The following is a 12,252-nucleotide window of genomic DNA, read 5'->3' on the forward strand; positions in this document are numbered from 1 at the left end:
GCTTGTTAAAATATGAATCAGCAGCTGCTCAACATAGAACAGAGTCCCAAGTGACTGTCATTAGTAAATTAATTGAGATTTCATTTTGGTGGCACCCACCTTGGTAGTCCAGTTGAATGAATTTATACACTGCACCACAACTCAAGAAATAGAATTACAGTCTTAATATTCAGGCTGGGACTTCATGCTGTCAGCTGTAATACCATATGCAAGAAATGATAAGAATTTGTTTTAAAGAAGAAAAGGAAATTGCAATTTTCTGAGCATGCTGTGAAGTCCGGAAGGATTAGAGGCTGTCAGATATCCTGCAGTACAAGGGGTGTTTAGGAAGAAGCTAAACTCTGATGCCTTTAAAATATAGAAGATCCCACTGGGGCTTGGGGTTTGGATGGAAATCCTGAAAACTCTTCTGCAAATCTGAAATGTATTTCAAACTTGTCTTGGCAAAACTTAATTAACATTTCTCAGTGGGAATACAAATTTGGAAAATTACATAAAAAGCCATAAATAATTCAGCCACAAGAGCAGTTTAATCTCATTACAGACAAACTGAGGTGCTTTAAAGGAAGCACATGAAAAGCAAGGAGTAACAAACCAGCAAAGGTGGACCAGACCCATGATTTACTGGGGATTTCCTGTTGTACTCTAGGGATCAAAGTGGAGCTGTGAGCTGGTCTCTCAAGATACACGAAATACAAAAGTTGCAAGCACCAAGCCCACTGGGATTTTACTAAGGTCACAGAACTCCATTTTTCTGGGAATCACTGCCTCTGCCTTCATGAAGTGACACTGCTTAGAGAGTCTTGCAAGGAGAGACACAAAAGTTGCAACAGGGCTGCCAATTTCCTGAAATTTGGGGTGCTGCACTAGCAGGAAGTTTTCTTTACAAGTCTCAGCTTTATTATTTAAACAAAGTTCTGCTTCTGCTTTGTTTCAGACTAGCATTGCTAGCCCTCATGGCAGCAAAGGAAGGCTTTAAAACAAACAGATTCCACCCTGAAATTATAGAGGGCAAATAAAAAGAAATAAAGTCTTTCAATTAATCACTAATCTCATAATGCCTTTTCATCTCTGAATGATCAGACCTGGCAATACCATGCCACACTCAGGGAAAAATTTCTTAGCTACCAAACAAAATTTACCTATTCTCTGAGAAACAAACTCCCAATGCTTTTAAGTGTTACCTTTTCCATTTGTAGTTCTTCCTGTTTTCTCACTTTCATATGTCAAATAACTCAGCTGAAGACATAATAAATCCTTATGCTTGCAGAACCATCTTAAATATATTATTTTTATCATAGACAAGAACATAAGCATTCCATCACTCCCCATGTCTTTAATTTCTGTCCCAATGACTGTTTTAAAGGCATCTACGAAAAGAAACAACTAGTAGTTAATATAATTGTTAACTTACTACATAAAAATATGGAGATATTTTGCCTGTAGTGATGTGTAACAAAAGCTATTTACATACACAGTCTTGCTTTTAAGGGTGGCTAATATGTGCACTTTAGCAAGGGGCAGATCAAGGCATAAAGGGAAGATGCACAGGGGATATTTTGCATGCTTTATTATATGCGTTCTTATTGATTATTTTCTGCACTATAACATGACACCGGAGTGTTACTGACAAAAGTCTTGCTGAAGTCAAGGTAGACAATATCCACTGCTCTTCCCTCACCTATTCAGGTAGCTGTTTCATCACAGGAGGCAATCAGGTTGGTCAAGCATTATTTATCCTTTGTGAATCCATGTTGACCACTCGTGACCACCTTCTTGTCATCCATGTGGCAGGAGACAGCCTCCAGAACAAGGAGCTCCACCACCTTTCCAGGGACTGAGGTGAAGCCGACTGGCTGGGAGCTCCCTGGGTCCTCCTCCTTGCCCCTTCTGAAAACTGGGGTGGCATTTACTTTCTTTCAATCCCCAGGCACCTTTCATGATTGCCACAACCTGTCAAAGATGATGGTGAGCAGCCTCACTATGGTGTCCGTCAGTTCCCTCAGTGCTTTTTGATGCATTCCATCACGGCCCAGGGACTTGTGCTTGTCAAGGTCACCTAAGTGTTCTCTAACATGATCAAAGGAAAGTCGTGCTTCCAACATTCCTTTACACTGATCTTTTGGGTCAGAGACCCCTGAGGGCTGTTCTAGTCAATGAAGAACAATGCAAGAAGGTGTTCAGTAACTCTGCCTTGCCTGAATTCTCTCTTACCAGCTTCCCCCCTCCATTAAGCAACAGGTTCATATTATCCTTTGTTTTCCTTTTGTTATTGATGTATTTGAAGAAGACTTTCTTGACATCCTTGGCCAAAATTAATTCCAGATTGGCCTTGGCCTTCCTTGTCTCATTTTCACTTGTTCTGTTAACATTTCTATATTCAGTCCAAGTGGCCCATCCCCACTTCCATCTCCTGTGTGTTTCCTGCTTATGCCTGATTAATGACAGGAGCTCTTTAATGATCCACATAGGGCCTCTCATCTGCTTTGCTTGATTTCTTGCTCATCGGGACACATTGTTCTTAAGCCGGAGAAGAAGTGATCTTTGAATATCAACCAGCTCTCTCAGACTAACCTTCCCTGCAGGACCTGTTTCCACGTAATTCTTCCAAGAAGACTCCTGAAATCCCCCTCCTACTCCCAGTGAACCACTTGCCAAATTGCAGCTACCATACAGGGATTCACCACCGAAGTACATCCTTAGCTTGAAAGACTCTGAATGCAACTGAACAATGCAGATCACCCAGTCGTATCTAAGCCTGCAACAGTAACATTTTAAAAAATCCTAACAGAATACAGTACAAAATTATTTATATGATCGATGTTTTCAACAGCAATGCTTCACTACAGAGGCCGCACTCCTGTAGTCATGACAGATTAACAATAGCTCTATCTTCTTAACAAGGATTTTAAAACTTTTGAGTTTTAATAGCTGATTAACCACAGGAAAGCATACATTCACTGATAAATAAACCTTACACAACCAACAGCATTTCTTATCTGTGTGGCTGATTTCACAAGCATGGTTGCCTCTGACAAACAGAGGAAATGGAAAAACCTCTCAAGGTCACTGGATCCAGAGTCTTTTCTTGGGAGGCAACCAGAACAAATCCATAGCATACCAAACTCTCCCTTAAACTAATGCATCTGCCTACACAAGCCCTAAATAGATCTTATGCCTCCTGGCATTCATCAGACCTGATTCATTTATGGAGCACCATGGAAGCCAAACCAATCAATTAATTTTGTTTTCCCTTACATGGACTCTCTGGAATTCTTCTGAAGAAAGTGACATACAAATCTGAAACATTGTAAGCTAAAACATTTTTTAAAAATTACTCTTTTTTGTGAATCTACCCAAGTTACCAAATCTCATCTTCAAAGTTCTAATGCAAAGAGTAAAATGAAGGCTGGACCTTTGGTCTTACTACTGTTACCTCTCAGATACAAGTCAAAGCACTCAGATTAAGAAATCTGCTTAGTACCCCATATTAAGGTTTCAACTATGAAATATAAAGCAATCAGAAGGAAACCAAACTCTTTAATATATCAAGTGAAATGGAAAAATAGTTAAGTATCTGTCAGGAGTAAATACATTACAGTTAAGTAACACTGGCTTGTGTTTTATCCAGATTCTGCTTTGCTATTTATTGACCTAAGCATTGGATTATCAGGGAAACAGGTCATATGTCAGGTTTGGTTGCAGTTAAGAGATAGGGAGCTGATACCTAAGTACAATAACACAGCCAGCAGTACAGGGGCTCTGTGGCATCCAGAGCTCATTCCACTGCTCTTGAGGAGATATGATGGTGAAGATGGTGAGGACCACTACAGCATCAGGGCCTGACAAATTTTTTGCTACTTAGACTAGAGTGTGAAAAGTAGAACTGATTCCAGAACTTTTGCTAAGGAAAAGTCAAGCCGTGGTGAAAATGTAACCTTAGTATTTGGAGGGAATGCAAAATAAAAGCATATAGTGTTTATGTGATAGAACACGGGCATAAGAACATCTGTGTGTGGGGAAACCAATCTTTAAAATAAAGCAAACACTGATCCTTTTAAGAGAGAGTGTTTAGAACTGTTTTGTCTGTCCTCAGTATCTGTAGACCATCTTCTCCTAGTGAGTCAAGGGGTGTTTCAATACGGATGGCTAGAAAATCTTTTCGCAGATTTTCATCACAAGACCATCCCCCTGACATTGATGACAAAGAGAGCTAACCTGTCTATCCTTGAATTCTGCTGTGCAAATGCTAAGAAAAGAATTCCCACAATAACTTAAATGGAGCTATTTCCAGAGACAAAGCTAAGAAAGTAAAGGGGTCAGACTAGTTCTATTGAACAGCTAAGACTCTACGGTACACAAATGTTTTGCCTCCTGTGGATAAAAATGCACTAATCAAACTAACTGGTCTACACAGAGAGGTAAGTGGGTGGAATTTAATGGCCTGCAATGCACTGGAGACACAACAGGATGGCTCAGCAGCTCCTTTGATCCCAAGGCTCTAGAAAATCTGTTAATACATCTTTTTTTCCAAACACGCCAATGGAGCTCTTTACTATTTCGTGCATAACAAAATGCTACAGCCAAAGTTAAAATTGTGAGTTGATTGAAAATTACATGTATTAAAAGGTTAAGACTCAGAAATACCACATACAAGTTCACAGAATTTATATTATAAATCAGAAATTAAGTCTCCAAATTAAATTCATCCTTCATATGAAAGATTCACTTAATGTATTATGGTTATTAGGTTATATTTATTAACAGAGTTGATAGTGTAATAGGTTCTTTCTCTCCCTGAATATGTGGTAAGCGATATTTGGTATTTAGAAAAGAGGTACTAAAGTGTTATTTTCAGTGTAATTACGTTTAATTGACCACAATTGGTTATCTCAACAAACCAAATGCATGATGGCTTAAATTTCTAACACTGATTCCACTAGGGAGGTTTTTCAAAGACTATCAGACCATGGGGGAGGATATAGATGTTTTGCAAATGAACTTTGAAGCCTCAAAGAGGAGACAGTGCAGAAAGAAGCCCATAAAAATGTTAGAAGAGTGAATAAATCAGACTCCTGAAAAATATAAGCAATCAGGGACACAAGATTTCACTACTTTAAATCTTTAAATGAAGAAATCATCCCTTCAACAGACCAAAACTTCAGAGAACAAATATCAAATCTTTAAAATTTCCACATTTTACATTTTCCAGAAGACGGTAACTTACCACATGCCAAAATAAATTGTTCTCAATTGCTCATCTGCTATTAAGAGCCACACATTGTCTGGCCTGATTCATGCAGCTCTAGCTTTTCTTTGATCTTGTTACATCATTTGTCTGCCAGATTAAAGATCCCTTTGTTACATGATCTGCTTTCCCAATACAGGGAGTTAACAGACCACAATCCAATGACTTAATAAGCTTTTCTTTGACAAGCTGAACAAACCCAATTCTTTAAATTTGTTTCCCAGGTTAGTCGCCCTGCTCTTAGATCATTCTTTATTTTTTGAACCCTTCCCAATTTGTCACCCTTCTTGGCATGTCACCAGTGATGAGCATGCTTTCCAGCGAAGACATTTCAGCATTAAATTAAAAACTACACCTAAAATTTCTCTCAGCTCCTCAATTCCTTTGCAACTCTTCCTCTCTTTAAATCCAAGGAACTCTTATGAAGTTCAGTATTGGGGTTTCTACACAAAACTTTTTAAAATCATTGCTCCTGAAAATAGGGCTTCCCTCTGTATTTGTACACAGCCTGAGGTTTTTTCAACCCTGTAACATAGAGTGATACCTTGTATTCTGCTACAAATGGGATCTAAATTGCTCTTTGAATGGTTGTTCCATTTCTTGACACCTCACAGGTATTTGTCTCATCAAAACTTTTTGTCAGTAGCGATTTCATGGGTAATAGATTAGCATTGGACCTAGTTACTAATGGCTTTTTATATGCTTGCCTAAGAGACATCTGATTGCTACATATTTATTTCCTCTTTTATTTCCCAGCAGCCTCTTTTAATTAATACAATGTATTAATGGAAAATTCCTTTCAGGTTTTAAAACATAGTACAAACAGCGCTCTTAAATTAGTACATAGCAAACCCAAGTCCTTCAGGGTGTTCCTGTTTGATTGTGGGCATACTCAGTGCCCATGCAAATGTTCTACAGCAATTCACAAAAAAAACTTACAAATTTCCTTTTAATTCTTCTCTCTCCTTATTCTACTGATGCTTTTTTTTTTTTGTATTGTAATATCCCCTACAGTAGCAACTTAAATATAATCAGTTAAAATCACTGGTGACTATACAATCACTATGTTTTATTTCTGTGATTGTATTCTCTTTTTCCTCAACATAATTTCACTACTGATATTTAGACATCACTATCCCTTGTACCAACTACCACTAATAACTGGCATCACAAGCATTTGCAGAAGGGGACAGTCTTTCAATTTACAGTACAAATATCCAAAATATCAATAAAAATACAATAACTAAAAGGAAACACTCAGACTCTATGGTGGTACAATGCAGTTCTCAATCCTGTAACCAAAAGCAGAGAGTGAGCCTCATGGATCTTTTACTATTGAAGATGTATTTATCAACTTGCACGCTGGGAACGACTGAATGAACATGAAGACATTTTTCCAAAGCTGCAATCTGTTACATACAAATGTATGCCAAACAGCAAACTGAATCCAGACTGCAACGTGAACTTCTCTTTGAGTGAGGTGTGTGGACCACATGAATCTCTATCAGTCTTTTGTAGCATTTGACTCAGAAAACTTCAATAGCTTCACTGTGGGGTCTAAAAATCTGACAGTCAGTGCTGTACCTGGTCCAGCACACAGGCCATTATGTGACTGGGGACATGCCAGCCCCTCCTCTCCAGAGCAGTCCCCTCACATGAATTGCATGTACACACAACCTCATACTAGGCAAAGAATTTCATCCAAGCGGTATAAAATGTTTTTTTCTCTGTCTGGCAAGGTCTTAAATCTCTATTCCCAATATAAAAACAAACTCATGTAGCTTAGTGAAAGATTAGTAGGGATTTCTGCTCCCAGGAGTCTTCTCTGCCTGTTCTGGGAACATAATTTAAATACATAAACATATTGGAAGAGACTTTCTGAGAGCTGCTTCAAAGATCTGAATTTTTTAGGCAGTATTCAATCACTTGGTGCTTTTAGTTGAAGCTCTTTGGTCATTCATCAGAAAATACCAAATTTATCTGCAGTTTGTTATGTAAATCCATTCCAGACTATGTTCCACATTCTGCATCACAACCTTTAAATCTACCACTGCAGAGAAGAAAACACAAGCAAACATCTGGCATATTTTGTAACACTGAGCCTTCTTAAGCCCACAGCCTCTACTGTTAAATCAAAGTTTTCAGGCTTTCTAATGTTCTGCTTCTCAAACATACATTTCTGTCCTTGTCACAAGGCTAGCCTGTCATCTACAGGGGTATGCTGTCAACGATGACAGGAATTATAGGGCATGCAATCATCATCAGGTGGACTAACTTTAGACCTCAAACCATGTTTTAAATAAAGTATTATCTTGCATGGAGACAGACTAATAACTTTCTAAAATTATTTTCAGTTCTATTTTTTTATGATTCTCTAATCATCAAAGAGCTGGACTCCCTAAATATCCCTTTTGGACAAAATGTCCAGCTCACAGATAGCTAATTACATCATGCAATGGGTGAACACTGGCTGATGCGTAGGTTTATAGTAAACGGGATTACCTCAGGCTGACAGCTGGTCACTGTGGGGGTCTGCAGGGCTTCATTTTGGGCCCAGTGCTCTTCAGTGTCTTCATAAACAACTTGGACATAGGTATCAAAGGACTGTTAAGCAAGCTTGTCCATGATACTAAATTGGAAGGAGCTGATGTTTCTCTCAAAGGCAGGGAGGCTATGCTGAGAGACCTTGACGTATTAGAGAGATGTGCAATCAGCAACTGTGTGAAGCTTAACAGAGACAAGCGATGGATTCTGCTTCTGAGATGGGGTGACCCTGATTGTACAGACAGACGGGGGAATGAGATGTGGAAAGCAGTGCCAGGGAAAGGGACTCTGGGGGTCCTGATGAGAAGCTGGACATGAGTCAGCAGTGCCCTGGCAGCCAGAAGGGACATCCCTGTCCTGGGGACATCCCTGTCCTGGGGACATCCATCAGGCCAGCTGGGCAGGGGAGGGGATTGTCCTGCTCTGCTCTGCACTGGAGTGCTGTTTTGGGTGCCACAATAAAAGAAGGATATAAAGCTACTAGAGAGCATCCAAAGGAGGGCAACAAGGATGATGAAGGGCCTTGAGAGGAAGCCATGTGAGGAGCTGAGGTCACCTGGTCTGTTCAGCCTGCAGGAGACTGAGGGGAGACCTCATTGTAGTTACAGCTTCCTCATGAGGGGGAGAGGGGGGACAGGCACTGATCTCTGCTCTGCGACCAGTGACAGGACCTGAGAGAATGGCCTGAAGTTGTGTCAGGGAGGTTTAGGCTGGATACCAGCAAAAGGTTCTTCCCTTAGAGGGTGGCTGGGCACTTGAACAGCTCCCCAAGGAAAGGGTCACAGCACCAGGCCTGACATAGATCAAGAAGCATTTTGGAAAACACTCACAATCACATGGTGGTGCTCTTGGGGATGATCCTGTGTAGAGACAGGAGTTGGGCTTCCATGATCCTTCCACTGGGTCCCTTCCATTTCAAGATATTTTATGAATCTATGGTTCTCAATTGTTATTTCCATAATTTGACAGACTTCTCATAGAAAACTTGAAGGATTTATCTACATTTCAGGAACAGCTAACAAGTAGTTAACCTGAATTAATGATCACAGACCTTATCTGTATGCAGTGGACTTCTTTCAGTGTAGGACTCCAATCCTGCTTAATTATCTCACCTATTATCTGGATCCCTAGACCTAAGGAGAGGGTAAATGTCTTGTCAAAACTACCATCCCTCTTGTCAGGATGACTGATAGAATAACTGTACTAGCAAAAGTATGAATGCAATCATTCAGCATCCAGTTAAGTATATAGAAAGATTTGAGTTGAACTTATATGGCATTGAATCAGTAGAGCACACACTAACTGGATTAAAAAATATCTCACTGTCAGAGCCTAAATCTTGGCTGTTTAGAGCATTAGCATGTGCGACTCTTTGGGAAAACACTCTCCATGATAAAGGAGTGAACAAGAGCTGGGAGACATTTAGATCCATTTTTCTTAGGGTGCAAGAGCTCTCAATCCTGATACTCAAGAAGTTGGGTAGGGGAGCCAAGGCTTAGCCATCATCATCACAATAATCCCTTCAGCCCTTGTCTCCTCAACATTTGCACCTTCCATCCCATTTTACAATGCCTGGTGATCATCTCTGGAGGCCAAGGAATACATGGACCTGTTAGAGTGAGTTGAGAGAGATCACAGGCATGATCAGAGGGCTGGAGCACCCCCACTATGAAGACAGGCTGAGAGAGTTGGGATTGTTCAACCTGGAGAAGAGAAGTCTCTGGGAAGACCTCACTCTGGCCTTCCAGTACTTAAGCAGGCTTATAAAAGAGATGGAGATGCCTTTTTTACATAGGCAGATAGTGACAGAACAAGGGATAACCCTCTTAAACTGAGAGTTTAGATTCAATATTAGTAATAAATTCTTTACTGTGAAGATGGTGAGACACTGGAACAGATTGCTCAGGGAAGCTATGGATGTCCCACCCCTGGAAGTGTTCAAGGAATACAATCTAGAGAGTGGCATTCCTGCCTGTGGCAGGTGGATTTGAATTGGACAATCTTTAATGTTCCTTCCAACCCAAACCACACTCTGATTCCATGATGCCTTCCTCGTGTCTCTCAAATTCATATTTGTCTGAAAGATATTTTGCTAGAAAACAAAGTATTTGGCCTAGAACAAGTCTCTGGGGCTTGAAACAGGCTGTGTACAAACCTAAGTGGTGTAACATGAAGCTCATCTTTGCTTTTATTCAATCTTTTGAGTGAGTAGTGGATTGGGAATTCACTACTAATTATTTTTTCTACTATTTGTTTTCTAGATAGAGGGAAATGAGGCATCTTGAAGAAAAAGAGGAGGCAAATAGCTTATCTCTATTCATATCTCCTCTCAGTCCCTGCAGAATGACTTTTTCCCTCTGTGATCTAGTTTTACTTTTCATTTTCTTGATTCTAATCTCTAATTAAAGTGCCTGATTCTGAAAATGCCTATGAAGTAGAGAGGCAAACAGGAAGAGGCAGTACCTTGATGTAAAAACCACTTGGTTAATTTTCTCCTCTCACTATTCCTTCTAAAGCACCCTAAGCACATCCTATTTGGGAACACCCTTATTGCAGGGACCAACCATCCATCAGCCTCACTCAGTGCAAGGCAGTAAATAAAAGATTATCCATGGTCATTGGGCAGTTCATTTGAGAAATGGGAAAATACAAGACTGCCCACTAAGTATGCCCAATCTCCCTGTATTAACCTGTCTCTTTGTTTTAGGAGAGTGCAACCAGAGCTGTTCCATGTTCTGTGTTCCAAGATTACTCTTCAGCTTTGGGGAGCCTCAGGCCATCTATTAAGAGCCAGCTCATCTCTGTGAAAGTTCTGGTCTGGATTTGACACCAATTTAGTTTGATCACAAAGTTGCAGCAACTCTAACTTTGGACGCAGTCACACCAGTGTAGGGACCCTGTGGCAGCACTACTTATGCTGATTTTACACTAGAAAGATAGAACAGTACATGTATCTTTATGTGCTTTTCTTCTGCCTACATAAAGCCCTATTTCGGACTGTGAAGAACTGAGTAGACATCTTTGTCAAATACCTCAGGTTGCCAGTTTGTGAATCCATACTCTTCAAACATCCTTGAATGGAAAGTTACATCCAGTAAATCCAAAGAAACTGTGGGATAAAATACATTGGCCATAGAGACAATATTTTTCTCTACTCAGCTCATGTGCTGACAGTTGGAGCTGCACAAGAAAAGCCATCTCTGAAGCCTGTCAGAGGCACAATTGCTTTTGGAACATGAACTGAGGTGATGGCAAAGACCTGAGCTTGTATTTGTAGTCTTCTCATCAGCAAGGCAGAACACAAGCCCAACACCCACTAGTGGCTCTGAACCCTCACTGCAAGCTGTCAGTGTAGCCAGAAACCCAGAATATTTTTATTTTATGCAAAAATAAAAATAGAAAGACAGCTCCTCCTCATGGGAATAAAAATTAGTTCCAGCCAGGCAGCATAAATCCTGAATTGCAAATTACAATGACAATATTTCCTTGTTCAGAAGAGCCTGTCTCATGCCAAAGAAACACCGTTAGCATCAGAAAATCCCATCCAGATAAATCACTGGAGAAGACTGCAGAAGACTCCCTAGAGAAGCAAGGGAGAGGCTAGGGCCCTCTCTGTAAAGCAAGCGCTCACCACTCTGGAGTGGTGTCAACCCACAGTAAACAAGGGATCTTTTGTTTCAAAAAGTACACTTTAGGCAGCAGGACAAATGTGTTACTTGTATTTTGGCAGTGCTCCCAAATGCCTGCTGCACAGAGATTGGTGATATAATTATGGCCACAGCAGACCCAAAGATATCCCAGCCGTTTTGTGACTCTAGGATCATTTCCTCTGGGCTGGATTTATCTCACCTCACTTTAATCGTCTAAGAGACAACTAAAGTGAGGTGAGATAAATCCAGCTAGGTGCTCTGCCTCACTTGAGAGGAGGGATCACCCCTTCCAGAGAGCCACTTGGCTCCTCCCTTGAACAGAGGATGGATGGCCTCTGGATGCGCTGATCTCTCCTTGCTGACTAAAGAGGGAGCTGAGAGCAGAGACAGCTCTCAGCTGTTGGCTGCCTTCAGCAGGTTATGCTATGCCCTCTGTCCTCTATAAAAATGGGATAAGATTTCTGGCTCTCTTGCCACTTACCTGGCAACTCACTGAGTTAGAGCCTCCCTCCCCTTGCATCTCTGTGTTGCCATTGGCACAATGGACCCTGGTAGAACTAACTAACACTTTTGCACAACCCAGAAAGCGTACTGGTCTTGCGTAGTGTACGAAGTGTATGGAATTAAAACGACTAAATGAATAGGTTATGGAATCGGTTAAGCAGGGAGATTACCTTCCTTGAGCTTGTATCTCTCCTCTGCCACCTGGCTGGGAGGGCAGTGGGAAGGCACTGCTAAATTCCTGCACTCTCTCAGCACAGAGATTTGAGAACAATAAGATTTTGCTCTGCTGCACAAGGCAAGGACATC

General features: G+C 40.7%; 1 protein-coding gene across 1 annotated transcript in view; it reads right to left on the reverse strand.

Annotated features, from left to right (window-relative positions):
- The window catches only part of DNAI1 (dynein axonemal intermediate chain 1), a 136,160-nt gene that overhangs the window by 89,772 nt on the left and 34,136 nt on the right, over nucleotides 1–12,252 (reverse strand). The window lies entirely within an intron of this gene.

Source organism: Pyrgilauda ruficollis, unplaced genomic scaffold (genome assembly GCF_017590135.1).
Source record: "Pyrgilauda ruficollis isolate IOZ18807 unplaced genomic scaffold, ASM1759013v1 scaffold155, whole genome shotgun sequence".
In the NCBI taxonomy this organism is placed as follows: Eukaryota; Metazoa; Chordata; class Aves; order Passeriformes; family Passeridae; genus Pyrgilauda; species Pyrgilauda ruficollis.